General features: G+C 39.7%; 1 pseudogene; it reads right to left on the minus strand.

Annotated features, from left to right (window-relative positions):
• Window positions 1–7,243: 7,243 nt before the first annotated feature.
• Window positions 7,244–15,328, minus strand: LOC132345261 (N6-adenosine-methyltransferase TMT1A-like; annotated as a pseudogene).
• Between the last annotated feature and the right edge of the window lie 3,836 nt (window positions 15,329–19,164).

Genomic DNA, 19,164 nt, shown 5'->3' on the forward strand with positions numbered 1-19,164 from the left:
TCATCAAACACTGATTGATTCACCTCTCACACCAAGCTATGTTCAGTTCAGTTCAGTTCAGTTTAGTCGCTCAGTCGTGTCCAACTCTGTGACCCCATGGACTGCAGCACCCCAAGCCTCCCTGTCCATCACCAACTCCTGGAGTCTACCCAAACTCATGTCCATTGAGTCGGTGATGCCATCCAACCATCTCATCCTCTGTCGTCCCCTTCTCTGCCTGCCCTCAATCTTCCCAGCATCAGGGTCTTTTCAAATGAGTCAGCTCTTCACATCAGGTGGCCAAAGTATTGGAATTTCAGCTTCAATATCAGTCCTTCCAGTGAACACCCAGGACTGATCTCCTTGAGGATGGACTGGTTGGATCTCCTTGCAGTCCAAGGGACTCTCAAGAGTCTTCTCCAACACCACAGTTCAAAAGCATCAATTCTTTGGTGCTCAGCTTTCTTTACAGTCCAACTCTCGCATCCATGCATGGCCACTGGAAAAACCATAGCCTTAACTAGACGGACCTTTGTTGGCAAAGTAATGTCTCTGCTTTTGAATATGCTATCTAGGTTGGTCATAACTTTCCTTCCAAGGAGTAAGTGTCTTTTTTGGCTGCAGTCACCATCTGCAGTGATTTTAGAGCCCAGAAAAATAAAGTCAGTTACTGTTTCCACTGTTTCCGCATCTATTTGCCTTGAAGTGATGGGACCAGATGCCATGACCTTAGTTTTTGGGATGTTGAGCTTTAAGCCAATTTTTTCATTCTCCTCTTTCACTTTCATCAGGAGGCTCTTTAGTTCTTCACTTTCTGCCATAAGGGTGGTGTCATCTGCATATCTGAGGTTATTGATATTTCTCCCAGCAATCTTGATTCCAGCTTGTGCTTCCTCCAGCCCAGAGTTTCTCATGATGTACTCTGCATATAAGTTAAATAAGCAGGGTGACAATATACGGCCCTGATGTACTCCTTTTCCTATTTGGAACCAGTCTGTTGTTCCATGTCCAGTTCTAACTGTTGCTTCCTGACCCGCATACAGGTTACTCAAGAGGCAGGTCAGGGTGTCTGGTATTCCCATCTGTTTCAGAATTTTCAACAGTTTATTGTGATCCACACAGCCAAAGGCTTTGGCATAGTCAATGAGGGTAGGCAGTTACTTTTATCTTTATATTTCTAGACCAGCACAGTACCTTGCATATAGCACATGCTCAATAAGTGTTTGCTGAATGACGAAAATGAGAACATATTACTTCACAGTAGTTTCTTGGTGTATTTTGTTTAAGGCCTGGTGTCTCAGATGGTGAAGACAGCCTGCAGTGCAGGAGAGGTGAGTTTGATCCCTGGGTTGGGAAGATCCCCTGGAGAAGGCAATGACAATCCACTCCAGTATTGCCTGGAGAATTCCATGGATAGAGGAGCCTGGCGGGCTACAGTCCATGAGGTTGCAAAGTTGGACATGACTGAGAGACTAACACTTTCACTTCTTTTACATATCACAGCTTCAATAAATTGAAATAAAAATGACAAAAGCAGCAAAAAATAAATAATAGTAAAATGATGGTGGCAGGTATATTGAGAAAGAGGTACAATGCTGAAAGCTCTGTAAATTTAGCCAAGTCTTTCTGCAAAGATATAATAAGTGATATTAAGCTGAAGATGCTTCCTGCCCTGGAAATTTTACTTTGGGGAACATACTCCAAGGAACTAAGCAAAGGAAAAGTCAAGAAGTTGACACAAAGATGTTTATGGCTACACTATGTATGAGGAGAAGGGTGCAACAAGAGAATGAGAGGGTTGGATGGATGGCATCATCGACTCAATGAATTTGAGCAAACTCCAGGAGATAGTGAAGGACAGGGAAGCCTGGCGTGCTGCAGTCCATGGGGTCACAAAGAATTAGACACGACTGAGTGACTGAAGAACATCAACAATGTATGAGGAAAAACAAAACAACCCAAATGGCCCAAGCAGAAGAAAAACTACCATAGCCTTAAAAAGATATTGTACATATAGGAAATGTTGAGAAAGAAGCAAAAACAAATAATCTGTTGCCACAGAGTTTAAATACACGTAATGTAAACATAGACCTTAGCAGTGATCATAAGATTTTAAACAATATAAATCAATTATAATGACAAGAAATATATTCTGTAAATTATCTGCACAGGTTACTCCATTGTGCAGCATAAAATACTAAGTAGATATTCTTAATAAAACAAGTGAAACAAACTAATAATATATATATATATAAATTTTATCATTTATTTTTCTAGCAAAATCTTAGCGCTCTTCCATTATCAAATCAAGACACTGTTCTTACTGAAATTTGTTTTCTTTCTTTTTGAGATTAAAGTCAGAACCTTTATTGCTTTCCATACAGCCTCTCTGTAATTTGTATATAATTGAGTTTAGCTGGAAATACTTTTATCTTTCTAGTTTAGTCACCCTAAATGTCTCTGGAAAAACAATATAATTTACAGCAGACACAGTGTTAATCTGTGATTAATTTCTGTGATTAATTAATAGATTAGTGATTAATCTCTGTTCATTATAGTGATCTGTTCAAGTGACACTGAGTTCTTGAATTGTTTTTCTAATTAAAAATGCTAAAGAAGATGAAATCACTATAAAATTGTTTGCCACCATTTCTTGCTATTACAAGCCTTAATCAAATTAAGTGGAACATTTGGGGTGGGATAGGGAGGGAGATGGGAGCGAGGTTCAAAAGGGAGGGGATATATGTATACCTATGGCTGATTCATGTTGAGGTTTGACAGAAAACAGCAAAATTCTGTAAAGCAATTATCCTTCAATAAAAAATAAAAAAAATTAAGTGGAACATTTAAACATGAAATATTACTATAAAATAAAATTTTGATTCTTTTTGATATGTGAATAATGACACCTATAAAATTGCTAGATTTGTAGTGACATTTAATGGAAACATGACATACCTATTTAGAAGGTTTTGTGGAATCACAAATTTATATATGTGTGATTTGTATATATATATTTAAATTTTATTGAAGTATAGTTGATTTACAATTTGTGTTAATTTCTCCTATATAGCAAAGTGATTCTGTTATATATGTATTTTTCATATTCTTTTCCATTTTAGTTTATCACAGGATATTGAGTATCAGATCAGATCAGATCCGTTGCTCAGTCATGTCCGACTCTTTGCGACCCCATGAATTGCAGCACGCCAGGCCTCCCTGTCCATCACCAACTCCCGGAGTTCACTCAGACTCACGTCCATCGAGTCAGTGATGCCATCCAGCCATCTCATCCTCTGTCGTCCTCTTCTCCTCCTGCCCCCAATCCCTCCCAGCATCAGAATCTTTTCCAATGAGTCAACTCTTCACATGAGGTGACCAAAGTACTGGAGTTTCAGCTTTAGCATCATTCCTTCCAAAGAAATCCCAGGGCTGATCTCCTTTAGGATGGACTGGTTGGATCTCCTTGCAGTCCAAGGGACTCTCAAGAGTCTTCTCCAACACCACAGTCCAAAAGCATCAATTCTTCAGTGCTCAGCTTTCTTCACATACTTACAGTATTTGTTAAAAATATAAATGTATTAAATATCTATTGGGAAAGGATAAAGAGACCAAGACTCCAGATACAACTATAATAATATTTATACTTCTTGAACTAGAGTTTATTTAACTATCATTGTTAGCATCTGGGACACATCAGGAGGCCAGCAACCGGTCACAGAGCACAAACACCACATAGTTCACGCTCCCAAGGTTTCATTCAGAGCTGTTTAATTCTGAATTGACTCAGTTCTTTTGGGCATGGGTTTCTAGCTTCTGGCAACACAGAATATTAGAAGCAGAAGTTTCTGATGATACCCAACAATAATGGAAGAAACTGAAAAATCTATAAACATTAGACACAAAAACGTAAAGGAGTTGATTAGAGGATAAAGAGACATTTCCTCAACTCATGATGGGGTTACATCTTGATAACCCATCATAAGCTGAAAATACTGTAAGTCAAAAATTCATTTACTACAATCTCATCTATTGAATGGGCTTTTTTTGGTAGCTTAGTGGTAAAGAATCCTCCTATGCAGGAGATGCAGGAGATACGAATTCAATCCCTGGATCAGAAAGATCTCCTGGAGTAGGGCATGGCAACCCACTCCGGTATTCTTGCCTAGAGAATCCCATGTACAGAGGAGCTTGGCAGGCTATACTCCATAGGGTAGCAAAGAGTTGGACGCAACTGAAGAGAGTGAGCACACTCCCACACACCTATTGAACATCACAGAGTAGACTAGCCTACTTTAAACATGCTCAGAATCCTTATATTAGCCTGTAGTTAGGCAAACTCATCAAACACAGAGCCCATTTTATAATACAGTGTTGAATACCTTATGTAACTTATTGAATATCATACTGAAAGTGAAAAACAGGGTGGTTCGGGACAAAGTGCTTGTAACTGTGTTGGTTGTTTACCTTCATGATGGTGAGGCTGACTGGAAGCTGCTTCCTCCAGCACCATCATGAGAGTATCGTACCACATATCATTAGCCCAGGACAAGAACAACATTCAAAGGATGATTTCTGTTTTTTCTATTTTTTAACATGTCGCTTGCACAGTTTTCCCAGCACCATTTGTTGAAGGGTCTGTCTTTCCAGCATTATGTAGTCTTGCGTCCTTTGCCATAGATTAATTGATGATAGGTGCATGGGCTTATTTCTAGATTTTCTGTCTTCTTCTGTTGATCTCTATTTTTGTTTTTGTGCCCAAACCATACTGTTTTGATGACTGTAGCTTTGTAGTATAGTCTGAAATCAGGAAGCCTGATTCTTCCAGTTTCTCTTTTTCTTTTTCAAGATTACTGTGGCTATTCAGGATCTTTTGTGTCTCTATACACATTTTGAGATTGTTTGTTTTAGTTCTGTGGAAAATGCCATTGGTAATTTGAGAAGGATTGCACTGTATCTGTAGATTTTCTTGGGCAGCATAGGTATTTTGACAATGTTAATTCTTCCAGTCCACAAACATGGTATATCTTTCCATCTCTTTATGTCTTTGATTTCTTTAATCAGCATCTTATTGCTTTTAGGGTATAGGTCTTTTGTGTCCTTAGATAGATTTATTCCTAGGTATTTTGTTCTTTTTGATGTGATGGTAAATGGAATTGCTTCTTGAATTTCTCTTTTGGATCTTTCATTGTTAGTGCATATAAATGCAACAGATTTCTGTGTATTAATTTTTTAACCTGCAACTTTACCAAATTCATTGATGAGTTCTAGTAGTTTTCTGGTATTATCTTTTGGATCTTGTATGTGTAGTATCATGTCATCTGCAAACAGTTGATAGTTTAACTTCTTTTCCAATTTAGATTTCCTTTACTTCTTTTTCTTCTCTGATTGCTGTACCTAGGACTTCCAAAACTATGTTGAATGGAAGTAACGGGAGTGGACATCCTTGTCTTTATTGCTCATCTTAGAGGGAATGGTTTCAGCTTTTCACCATTGAGTTCGATGCTACCTGTAGGTTTGTCGTATATGGCCTTTATTATGTTGAGGTTTGTACCTTCCATGTCCACTTTCTGGAAAGTTTTTATCATAAATGGGTTCTTAATTTTGTTAAAAACTTTTTCTGCGTTTATTGAGATGATGATATGGTTTTTATTCTTCAGTTTGTTGATGTGGTCTATCACATTGATTGATTTGTGAATGTTGAAATGTCCTTGCATCCCTGAGATGAATCCCATTTGATCATGGTATTCTTTAACTTTATACCCAAAAATAAGCTCAAAATGGAATAAAGACCTAAATGTGAGACTGGACACTATAAAACTCCTAGAGGAAAACATAGGCAGAACACTCTCTGAAATAAATCACAGGATCTTTTTTGCCCATCTCCTAGAATAATGGAAATAAAAAACAAAAATAAACAACTGGAACTAACTTAAACTCAAAAGCTTTTGCACAGCAAAGGAAACTATATAACAAAAAGACAACCCACAGGTTTGAGAGAAAATATTTGCAAATGGTGTGACTGATAGGGATTAGTCTCCAAAATTTTTAAACAGCTTATGCTTAACAGCTTCAAAATAGCCCACTGCAAAAATGAGCAGAAGACCTGAATAGACATTTCTCCAAAGAAGCCATACAGATGGCCAACAGACATATGAAAAGATGTTCAGCATAGCTAGTTATTAGAGAAATGCAAATCAAAACTACAATGAGATACCATTTCACACTGGTCAGAATGGGTATCTTCAGAAAATCCATAAGCAACAAATGCTGGAAAGGGTGTGGAGAGAAGGGAACCCTCTTACACTATTGTGTGCTCAGTCGCTTCAGTCATGTCTGACTATGACTTATGGACAGTAGCCCACCAGGCTTCTCTCCATGGGATTCTCCAGTCAAGAATACAGGAGTGGGTTGCCATGCCCTCCTCCAGGGGATCTTCTTGACCCAGGGATCAAAACTGCGTCTCTTGAATTGCAGGTGGATTCTTTACTTCTGAGCCACTGGGAAAGCCCCTTACACTGTTGGTGATAATGTAAATCGGTATAGCCACAATGGAGAACAGTATGGAGATTCCATAAAAAACTAAAAGTAGAGCTACCATATGACCCTGCAATCCCACTTCTGGGCATATATCTGGAGGAAAACATCTGAAAGGTCACATGTACCCTGTGTCACATACACTGTTTACAATAGCCAAGACAAAAGCAACCTAAATGTCCACTGAGAGGAATGGATAAAGAAGACATGGTACATATATACAATGGAATATTACTCAGCCATTTAAAAGAATGAGATAATGCCATTTATAGCAGCATGGATGGACCTAGAGGGTGTCATATTGAATGAAGTCAGTCAGACACAGAAGGAGAAATATTGTATGACATCCCTTAGACAGTGGAATCTAAAAAGAAATTATACACATGAATTTCCTTACAGAACAGAGACTCACAGACTTAGAAAATGAACTTATGGTTGTTGGGGGGAAGGGGTAGTTAGGGAGTTTGGGAAGGTCATGTACACACTGCTATATTCAAAATGGATAACCAACTAGGACATATTGTAGAGCACATGGAACTCTACTAAATGTTGTGCCAGTCTGGATGGGAGTGGGGTTGGAGGAGAATGGATACGTGTATATGTATGTCTGAGTCCCTTCACTGTTCACCTGAAACTACCACAATGTTGTTATTGGCTATACTTCAAAATAAAAAATTTAAAGTTTGGAAAAAAAATCATTGGCAAAAAAACATAAAGTGAGAAATGCACATTAAAATGATGTATAACATAACCACATTTATTTAAGAACGTATTCTAGTATCTAATGAAAAATTTCAGAAATGGAAAACCACAATTACTTTTGCTCCAAGTTACTTTTACTAATACATGCTCCATGAAATAAAAAAACTTGTCCCTGAGAAAGAAAAGAAAAAGAAAAAAAAACCTCCAAGGATTTTAGTTTGAGGAAAACAAACTGATAAGATAATTAAATATCAGATTTCAGTGGCCCCAGAGGCCAACTTCATGAGAAGACATGGAGAAATCCAAACTTACTACCATAACATTGTGGTTAATAGTGTCATCTTCTGTCAGATTGTATACAGAGCTGCCAATCCATATTTTCCGTTCATAGAGTAATGGATAATAATAGCTAAAATTTAAAGCAATTTAAAGTATTCAAGGTCCTATCCTTAATACCTGTCTGTCACATGTTAACCTACTTAATCCTCACAATACACTTATTTGGTAAATATTATTATCATTCCTGTTTTTTACAGATGAAACAGAGTCACATAGATAATAAGCAACTTGTCCAACATCATACAACCTATGTCAGAACCACATTTTTCACTTGGGTTGTCTGACTCCAGAGGCTTGTATTACTGTCCCACCAATATGTTTATTTTAGAAAATTTAGAAAATAGGGGAAAAGTTTACAAAGAAAAAGAGTCATCTCCTCAAGATAACTACTGTTAAGATTTTGTGTCTACTTTTTTATGAAAATGTGGTGCTGGTGTGGTGGTTTACTTGTGAAAGGTTGTTGCTAAACCACAAAAGACGCTGGGATTCTTGGCCTCTGGAAGAGAAGAATTCAATCCGGGGCCGGAGATGAGGCTTGGTCCCTCAGAACTTTTTTGTAATAAAGTTTTATTAAAGTATAAAAGAGATAGAGAAAGCTTCTGACATAGACATCAGAAGGGGGCAGAAAGAGTACCCCACTGCTAGTCTTTAGCTGGATGTTATATAGCTACTAGCAGTCTGCTAATTAAAGAATGGAAATGTCTCAAAACTCAGAGAATGGCACCAGGCCCTTCACCCACAACATGCATTTTGAGATAACATTGGCACCAGGTGCCATAAAAGGATAGACATGGATCTTGAAGAAAGGCAGATTACCATACGAATATATAGTTTCATTAACATAGATTAGGAGAACAATGTATGAGTATAACATTGTGGTTTGTCAAGTTAGTTCTGAGCCTAAATCTGAGCCTTTAGGCAGAACCAATTTGAAGATAGAGTCTAGGGTAAATGCATAGTATATTAACATAGCCAAACATTTCCATAAGAAAAATGCATTGGTTAGCTGAAGGTTTGAGAAAAGTTAAGTTTAGGTGGAACCAAGTGTCATTATGGTAACACAGAATTTTAAGAAAAACCTTTTTTAAATTTGTATAGAGAAGGGAAAAAAATATAACACTAGTTTGTTTCCTCCTGCCTCTTAAGAGAGACAAAAAATGTCTGACATTTGCAGCCTATTTCCTCCATTTGGAGACCCCTGGCCTTCCTGCCTATTACCCGCTCATTTGCTAAGTCATGTCAGACTCTTGCAACCCCATGGCCTATATAGCCTGCCAGGCTCACCTGTCCATGGGATTCTCCAGGCAAGAATACTGGAGGTTTCCATCTCCTCCTCCAGGGTATCTTCCCAAACCAGGAATCAAACCTGGGTCTCCTGCATTGTAGGCAAGTTCTTTAGCAACTGAGCTACAAAGGAAGCCCATATAAAAATGTATTTTTCCCCTATACTAGGATTTGAATACACATTTTATTTTATAATCTTTTATTTATGATTTTGAGTATTATTCTAAAACATGGTTTAAAAAATCTTTACACAAAGAAAAAATCTCTACACAGTATTTCACACCACTAAAGTTACCATCTCCTATTTAACCATTCTCATTTAGACTATCTCCAGGTTTCCACTACTGTAAGTACTGTTACAGTGAACATTCTTACCCGTAAGTGTTCATGACCATCTAAATTATTTCCAAATAAATAACTTGCTAAAAAGTGGAGTTGCTGAACCAAAAATGTGTCTTTTTAAAGCTGTTGGTACAGGTTGTCAAATTGCATGTGTGTTCAGTTGCCCAGTCACATCACTATAGCCCACCAGGCTCCTCTGTCCATGGGATTTTCCAGGCAAGAATACTGGAGTGGGTTGCCATTTCCTCTCCAAGGGATCTTCCCGACCCAGGGATAGAATCCGTGTCTCCTGCACTGGCAGGAAGATTCTTTACCACTGAGCCACCTGGGAAGCCCAGTTGTCAAAGTGCCCTCTGGAAAAGCTGCAGCAGTTTGCATTCATACCAGCAATAGATGTGAGTGCCCATTTTCAATAAATGCATATTGATACTTTTTTGTCAATTTGATGTGTAATGTGGTATTTTTGATAACACGCATATCTTTAATCTTAACATCTTTTACTAAACGTTATTGGTTGTTTGGATTTCTTCTTTTTTGATTTGTTTCTTAATGTCCTTTATCACTTTTCTAATAGGCTGTTGTTTTTTTCTTACTGATTAGTAAAAGCTTTTAGTATAATTAGACTTCATATGCTATAAATATTTTCCCCCATTTGTTGATTGCCTTTTAATTACAATTTGTTTAAACTTTAAATTTATCTGAAAATTGTTCTTAGGCTCTGCTTTGCAAACCTATGGGAGTCTGAATCCATGCCAAGCACTACCTGAGGCTAAATAACCACGTTTTATATTTTATACCATTGTCACAGAATGTAAATGATAGGATTAATTTTAAAAATTGAATCACCTAACAAATGAAAAACATTTGCTGTATGGTAGAGACTAACACAATATTGTAAAGCAACTATATTCAATAAAAATTAATTTAAAAAATAAAAGAATAGTGAAAAAATTAAAAAAAACACACAAATTTTTGGTTTGTTGAAATAAAAATTATTGAACCATCTAAAAGTGTTACTAATTCATGGTAATATTTTTCTTTTTTTTATTTGTTTCTTTTTTCTTTTCTTTTTTTTATTTTGGTTTGATTTCTGTCATACATCGATGTGAATTAACCATAGGTATACATATGTGCCCTCCTTCTTGAATCTCCATCCCACCTCCCGCCCATTCCTACCCCTCTAGGTTATTACAGAGCCCCAGTTTGAGTTCCCTGGGCCAAACAGCAAATTCCCATTGGCAGTCTACTTACATTTGTTACTATATATGCATCCATGCTACTCTCTCCATTTATCTCACACATTATTTTTAATTGGAGGATAATCGCTTTATATTATTGTGTTGGTTTCTGCCATATATTCACATGAATCAGCCATAGGTATATATATATTCACCTCCCTCTTGAACTTCCCTCCCATCTTTTACCCCATCCCACTCCTCTAGGTTGTCACAGAGCACCAGGTTGAACTCCTGCATCATACAGCAAATTCCCATTGACTATTTTGTCCCATTTTGTCCATGGTATTTTATTCAGTCTGTGGATGCTGTGTGTAAACAACTGTCATATAGCAGTAACCGCTGCTTTCATCTCCATTCATTCAATTCGGTCGCTCAGTCATGTCTGATTCTTTTCAGCCCCATGGACTGCAGCACACCAGGCTTCCCTGTCCATCACCAACTTCCAGAGCTTGTTCAAACTCATGTCCATCCAATCAGTGATGCCATCCAACCGTCTCATCCTCTGCTGTCCCCTTCTCCTGCTTTCAATCTGTCCCAGCATCAGGGTCTTTTCTAAGGGGTCAGTTCTTCGCATCAGATGGCCAAAGTATTGTAGCTTCAACTTCAGCATCAGCCCTTCCAAAGAGTATTCAGGACTGATTTCCTTTAGGATTGACTGGATTTATCTCCTTGCAGTCCAAGGACTCTCAAGAGTTTTCCAGCACCACAGTTCAAAAGCATCAGTTCTTCAGCACTCAGCTTTCTTTATGGTGCAAGCCTCACATCCATACATGACTACTGGAAAAAACATAGCTTTGACTATACAGACTTTTCTCAACGAAGTAATGTCTCTGCTTTTTAATATGCTGTCTAAGTTTGTCATAGCTTTTCTTCCAGGGGGCAAGCATCTTTTAATTTCATGGCTGTAGTCACTGTCCGCAGTGATTTTGGAGCCCAAGAAAATAAAGTCTGTCACTATTTCCATTGTTTTCCCATCTGTTTGCCATGAAGCTTTCATCTGGGACAGTCTTATAAATATAGGTCAAGTCTGGATACAGTAGAGGCTACACATTATTAAGGAGTCTTCAGAAGTTTTCTACTTATCTACCTCGGAGGGAGAGAAGAGAGAAAAGGACCAATGAGAACCTCTGAAAGCCATGGTGACTGTCCCATTCTCCTTAGCTCATCTAGCTTTCCTAGTCTTGGCTGTCCCAGGCAGAGTTTAGAGAGGGAGCTCCCCAAACTTCTGTGGGCAAGTATGAGACCTGTGTTCAGGAATGGAAAACTTGAAATTTCCTAATGGAAAAAAATTTCTCCATAGAAGAGAACAGGATGGAAGAGAAGACCCAGACTTGGAGAGGTTGGCGATGCCCTCTGGGTTACACAGGTTAGGCTAGAAAGATGCATGTTACCCATTCAGGTGACTGTCTAGTAGAAAGCTGGGCATGAAGATTTGGGTTAGAAGAGAGCTGAGCTTGAGACTTAGATTTGGAAACCATCTGTGTGCATGGTCATTGAAAACTCTTGGGGAACATGAGATTACACAGGTGTATATAAGCAAAATTAGAGTCAAAAAAGAACTCCAGTGTTTAGGGGATGGTCACAGGAAGAATAGCCAGCAAAAGTAGTTTTGCAAAACAAAAGGTGGTTTTGCAGCAAAAGTGTTGAAGTCGGAGCGATACAAAGCCCCAGTGATAAAGACTGTGGTGAAATGATAAGAATATGTGCCTTAAAGTCAGATCTGCTGACCGTGTATCGTGGGGCAAGTTTCTTAACTTCTCTGGGTCTGTTTCCCCAGCCCAACATGAAGACAATACCTGCGTTAAGGACTGTGTGAGGGCTGAATGAGAATGTAGGAAAGTCCCTGGTTCCATTAAGCAGCAAGTGGGTGCTTTGTAGGAGCTAAGGAAGAATATGATCCCCTAAGAGCATTCTCAGTGCTTAAACCCGAGATGATTATTTGCTTTGCAGAGAAGTTGTGAGATTAGTAACACTGTAAGCAAACTGTCTCCTAATTGTGCCCAATTAATGCCCAATCTTGGGACACAAGAATTTGAGGATCAGAGCTTTTTCAGTTACAGTTTTGATGTTGGCCTGCCCTTGAGCCAAAATTATAGTCGGCCCTTGATATCCACAGGTTCCACATCCTTAGATTCAACCAACCACAGATATCGAAAATACTGGGATAAAAACCCAAAAAGTTCGATAAAGGCCAAACTTGAATTTGCCACATGCTAGAAACTGTTTACATAGCATTTACCTTGTGTTAGGTATTATATGTAATCTAGAGATGAGTTAATGTATGTGAGGGTATGTCCATATAAGTTATATGCAGACACCACACCATTTTATATAAGGGACTTGAGCTTGTGTTGATTTTGGTATCTGTGGTGGGGACAGGGAGGGACCCCAGGCATACTAGGGATGACTGTATATTATTGCCTCGAAACACTGTCTTCAAGTCCTTTTCTTCCTGAGGAATTTCTCTGTTGGAAAAAAACACTGGGGATTTCAGAACATCATTTTCCCCTAGAGTAGTAAATTCAAATGTTAAGGTATTCATATTTTATGTATGTTCACTTATATTTATAATAAAACTTTGACTAGTTTATAAGGAAACAATAAAGATAATATGTGAAAATTACATAGGGGTATAAAGAATTTCAAAGTATACAGATAGATGTAAAATGAAAAGGAATTCTTACCCCTTATCCAGTTCCCTTCCCAAGAGCTTGTTATTGTTCAGTCGCTAAGTCATGTCCTACTCTTTGCGATCTCATGAACTGCATCAGAGTTCTCTGTTCATCACTATCTCCCTGAGTTTGCTCAAACTCATGTCCATTGAGTCAGTGATGCTATCCAACCATGTCATCCTCTGTTGCCCCCTTCTCCCAAGAGGTAACCACTGTTTATAATTTCTTGTTTATCATTCTCATTAACATAAATACTTGTATAGGTATATTCTCTCCCCCACACAGATGGACTTGCACTCTACATAATATTCTGTTTTCATTGCCTTTTAAATGAACAATATCTCGAGGATTTTTTTCATATGCCATGGGTAACTCTTCCTTGTTCTTTTTAACAGATGCACAGAAATCCTTTATACTGTGTGACAGTTTACATAACAGCCTCCAGCTGATGGATGTTTATTTCTAACTTGCAGTATTTCAAATACTACAATGAATATTTTCACATGTGAATGAGTTTTTGCACATTTGTGCAGGATAGCTATAAGATAAATTCCTGTTGGATGAAGGAGTAAGTGTACTTGAAAATTTAATATTATTAAATAGCACTCCAGAGAGGACACTTCCTCCAACTGGGGTATCCAGTCCTCCAAACCCATCCCAACACCATATTGAACTTAAAAGTCTCTGACAGAATAGTAGGTAAAATAGCATCTTGCTTTACTTTCTTTTTAATTAAAGTATAGTTGATTTATAATATTAGTTTCAGGTATACAACATAGTGATTCAGAATTTTTATAGGTTATACTCCATTTAAAGTTATTACAAAATAATGGCTATATTTCCTTGTGTTGTAGAATATATCCTAATTGCTTATTTATTTTATACATTAATCCCACACTCCTGTCTTGTCCCTCTACCCTCTCCCAACTGGTAACCAGTAGTTTGTTCTCTGTATCTGTGAATATGTTTCTGTTTTGTTATATTAATTCCTTAAAATATCTTGCTTTAGTTTGTTTTTAATTGCAAGACTAAACATTTAAATCATATATTAGCTATCTTTATTTGTATTTCTGTTAGAGTACTTTCTTTTTCTCTTTTTAAAAACAATTGATTTAAGAATCCTGTGATCTTGTTGATTTGTAATGTCTTAATATGAAGGAAGTTAACCCATTATCTACCATCTTTGGCAAATATTTTTACAAATTTTTGTACTTTAAGTTTGTTTATAGTCCTTTTCCCTGCAGGAGTTATAAAATTTTATTTATATATGTATTATCAGTCTTTTCCTTTATAGCTTCTTCTGCATGCTAAGACTTTTTTGAAAAACTCAACAGTAGCTTCCCCAGGAGCTTTACTTTTATGTTAGGGTGTTTGATCTACTGAAATTGGGAGGGCTGCAACCCACTCTAGTACGCTTGCCTGGCAAATCCCATGGACGGAGGAGCCTGGTGGGCTGTAGTCCATGGGGTCAGTAGGAGTCGGACACGACTGAGCGACTTCACTTTCACTTTTCACTTTCATGCATTGGAGAAGGAAATGGCAACCCACTCCAGTGTTCTTGCCTGGAGAATCCCAGGGACGCGGGAGCCTGGTGGGCTGCCCTCTCTGGGGTCGCACAGAGTTGGACACGACTGAAGAGACTTAGCAGCAGCAGCAGCAGCAGCAGCCCTTGGTGATAGTGGTTGCTACTAAGCAGCCCTCCTCAATCCACATTCACTGGCCTCAGCACTTGGCACACTTCCTGGAAGATCTGCTCCTGGTTCTTCACGGAGCAGAGCACCAGGGTGCAGACCACCACCTCCATGGAGCCTGTGGCCACCTGGTGCATGTTCTCCCTGGCAGCCACTATGAAGTGCTCAAACTGCAGGTGTTGGCCTGGGCAATGAGCTTGATCGAGAACTTCTCAAAGTTGGGGTTGGGATCAACACAGGTCACCTGGCATCCAGGGGAGGTAGAACTTGAAGTTGGCCCCCGTGCTATAGCCCAGCTCCAGCATGGAGAGCTTCCTGGAGGGGCCCGTGAACTCCCACAGGTTGCTGAAGAACTCCCGCTTCTTGCTGGCCATCTGTTCGTTGTACATCACAGTGAACCTCGCCAGGAAGTAGGGGAACCACTGTTTGCATATCCAGTTCCACAAGCCAAGAAAGTCCAGCAGGTACATGGGAAATGCCAGGATGCAGACAGCCAGCCAGAGAATTAAAATGGTGAGCGCCATCACTCAGAAGAGAACAGATCAACAGTTAGAGATCCGACTCCTTTAACTGGGGGAAGTAGATATCTGGCCACACTCTAGAGCCAATCAGCTGCAGAGTAAAGAACTGGTTGTACTGGAAATACACAGCTGAAGTCAGATCTCGGGCAAGAGATCTGTTTCATCCAACTAATAGATGTTTGGCAGAAATTGCCTTATGGCTTACTTTCATGAAGTGAAATGAGAAAGTTCCCGGCTTTTCCTTAGAAGGAAAGCTGATTACAATCCCCTATTCCTGCTTAGAGACTACTACTGCAGTTTTAAATGCGGAGTGTGTGTACTCACAGCTTATCTGTGAGTGACCTCTCCTAAGAAAACGATCTGTGGGTGGAGCCTGGCTAAAACCCACACCCGCAAGCCCATGCCAAGGCCCAGTTATTACTACATGTTCCCGCCTACTTCCTTTCCATCCCGCCCACTTCTGCCTCTTTTTTTTTTTTTTTTTAAAGTGAAAGCACTTGCCCATCTGGTCACAGTTGGCAAGACCTTTCCCTTTTGCATTCTTGGCAGAGGCACTCAGATGTTCATAACTCCACAATGGGATTATTTTTAAATCACTGTTTTTGGCTGCCCATCTTTTAAAGGGCAAGTTTCACCTTCAAACTATGCCACACAGTTTCAGCTCAGGGGCTCCCCAGGTGGCGCTAGTGGTAAAGAACCCGCCCGCTAATGCAAGATAGACTTAAGAGAGGAGGGTTTGATCCCTGGGTCAGGTAGATCCCATTCCAGTATTCTTGTCTGGAGAATCCCATAGGCAGAGAAACTTGGCAGGCTACAGTCCATAGGGTCACAAAGAGAAGAACACTACTGAAGTGACTCAGCACGCATATATGCACCGTGCTACATTACTGAGCTTATTTACATAAAAAATAGTCCCCAGAATAATCACCTCTGGGAACCTAGAGTATTTAGAAAATATTTTCAGATACCCCTCTATTTTAAACAAGAAAGCCCGAGTTTTTGGGTTATCAGGGAACATAGAAATTTTCAAAAATAATGATATTTACTTTTTTAAACCAGGTGATGGATACAGAGAATGTTCTGCTGTTTTATTATTTGTTACCGTGGTTTAGTTGCTAAGTTGTGTCTGACTCTTGCGACCCCACGGACTGTAGCCCTCCAGGCTCCTCTGTCCATGGGATTTACCAAGCAAGAATACTGCAGTGGGTTGCCATTTCCTTCTCTAGAGGATCTTTCCTATCCAGGGATGGAGCCAGGGTCTCCAGCTTTGCAGGCAGATTCTTTACAGACTGAGCCACCAGGTAAGCCATTATTATTTGTTATACCCTAAGGTAATGTCACCCCACTCCAGTACTCTTGCCTGGAAAATCCCATGGATGAAGGAGCCTGGTAGACTGCAGTCCATGGGGTCGGGAAGAGTCGGACACGACTGAGCAACTTCACTTTCACTTTTCACTTTCATGCATTGGAGAAGTGAGAGAGGCTCCATGTCCGGTCTGCAAAGGACCACACTGGAAGAGAGACTGCCCCCAGAGGCGTAGGTCTCCAGGGTCGGACTCTCAAGACAATCAGGACTGAAGGTGCCTGGGGGTCCCCACACAAGCTCCTGTCCTAATTACACCTGAGGAACCCCGGGTATTAATAATTGTAGGGGGCCAATCCGTCGATTTCCTTTTAGATACTGGGGCAACTTATTCTGTGCTTACTGAAGCCCCTGGCCCACTTTCTTCCCGATCCTCTTCCGTAATGGGACTGTCTGGACGAGCCAAAAGGTATTATTTCAGTTATTCTTTATCTTGCAACTGGGATTCTGTGCTGTTTTCACACGAGTTTCTGATCATGCCAGAATCTCCCTCACCCCTTTTAGGAAGGGATATACTGAGCAAGGTCCATGCCTTTGTTTTCATGAATATGGAGCCCTCCCTTTCCCTCCCTTTAGGTGAACAAAATGTAAATCCTAGAGTATGGGCTGATGGAAAATCTGTGGGTCGAGCACAAAATGCTATTCTTGTAGTTGTTAAGCTCAAAGACCCACACGTATTTCCACATAAGAAGCAGTATCCACTGAAACCTGAAGTTAAGGAAGGGTTAAAACCCATCATCGAAAATTTAAAGGAGCAGGGACTATTAATTCCCTGTAACAGTCCTTGCAACACTCCTATTTTGGGTATAAAGAAATCGAATGGGAGTTTTGACACAACCCCGAGGGCCTCACCAGCAACCTATTGCTTATCTAAACAGAGAATTAGATGTAGTTTCACGTGGGTGGCCCCACTGCCTAAGAGTAATTGGGGCAGCGGCTTTATTAGCACCTGAAGCTTTAAAAATAATTAATGGACGAAACCTTACTGTACTGACTTCTCATGATGTGAGTGGAATCTTAAATTCTAAGGTTAATATTTGGATGACAGACAGTAGGCTTCTTAAGTATCAGTCATTGTTGTAGAAGGACCAGTAAATAAGCTTAAAGTTTGTGGAAATTTAAATCCTGCCACTTTCCTTCCTGAGAAGGAAAATGAAACACCTGATCACGATTGTTCTCAATTCCTAACTTTAAACTATGCAGCTCGGGAGGATCTAAAGGATACCCCATTAGCCAATCCTGACATGGAAATATTTACACATGGCAGTTCTTTTGTTCGGGATGGAAAGCGTAAAGCAGGTTATGCCATGGTGACTGCTGAACAGGTATTGGAAGCAAAATCTCTCCCCCAGGGAACCAGTGCTCAGTTAGTGGAGCTCGTGGCCCTGACCCAAGGTCTAGAGTTAAGCAAAGGGCAGCGGATGGGCCTGATAATCTGTGTGAGTCTACTTCTGCTGACTCCAAATATCCTGAGTCTGCCGTTGGATCCTCAAGACAATGTACTCCTGTCCTGGGCTCACTCCTATGCTGCATTCCACAATCGGTCTAACTGCTGGGTCTGCAGAGAGCTCCCCTCTTCATCAGTGGAAGGCTTCCCGTGGTGGACATCCCCACTTCAAGGAAAAGACTTTCTCCAAGTCTGTGAATACCTTCGACAACAATAACATGCGATGCCTCTTCTTCACCTGATGACATTTACCAACCCTAAAATGGACTGGTGCAACACTTTGTACTCTAACTATGGACATAATGTGACTTTTAATTTTGATTCTGAATGTTGTATTTTTGCTGTTTGCTCCCTGCATCTGTAATTGTATAACTGGATTTGTTTCTAGCCGCATGAAAGCTTTTAAGTTACAAATGGTTGCTCAAACTCCTGCTACTGCTGTAGCTTCCTCCAACTACTATTTGGGGCCCCTGGATCAGATATCCTCAATATGAGGATTAGGAGAATATGTTGCCTCACCAATTTAGGGACAACTCCCCTTGTCAGCTCGGAAGCAGTTATGGAACGAGAACGACGCCCCTTTTCCCTAGGCAACATAATTCTCCTAAAAGAAAAGGGGGGAATGAGAGTCATTTCCTAGGCAGGTTGATAGGAAATCTAGGGGTCCCCAAGGAGAGAGGGGTTTGGAATTCTCAAAGAGGAAGAAAGAACAAACTTTTTTTTCTTTCTCCACATTCCTTAGGATTATATACCAATAATGTATCCTGCCTAAGGACAGTCTTTGGATTCAACCTTTTGTTATCTTAAAATGTTAATTATGGGAGTAGGTCTGATGAGGTCTTTACAACCTCCAGATATTCTTTGGATTATATAACTTCATTGTTAACACTAGCAAGCGGGTACTCTTTCTGCACCCTTCTGATGTCTATGTCAGAAGCTTTCTCTATCTCCTTTATACTTTAATAAAACTTTATTACACAAAAGCTCTGAGCGATCAAGCCTCGTCTCTGGCCCCGGATTGAATTCTTCTCCTCCGGGGGCCAAGAATC

Source organism: Bos taurus, chromosome 5 (assembly GCF_002263795.3).
Source record: "Bos taurus isolate L1 Dominette 01449 registration number 42190680 breed Hereford chromosome 5, ARS-UCD2.0, whole genome shotgun sequence".
Taxonomy (NCBI): domain Eukaryota; kingdom Metazoa; phylum Chordata; class Mammalia; order Artiodactyla; family Bovidae; genus Bos; species Bos taurus.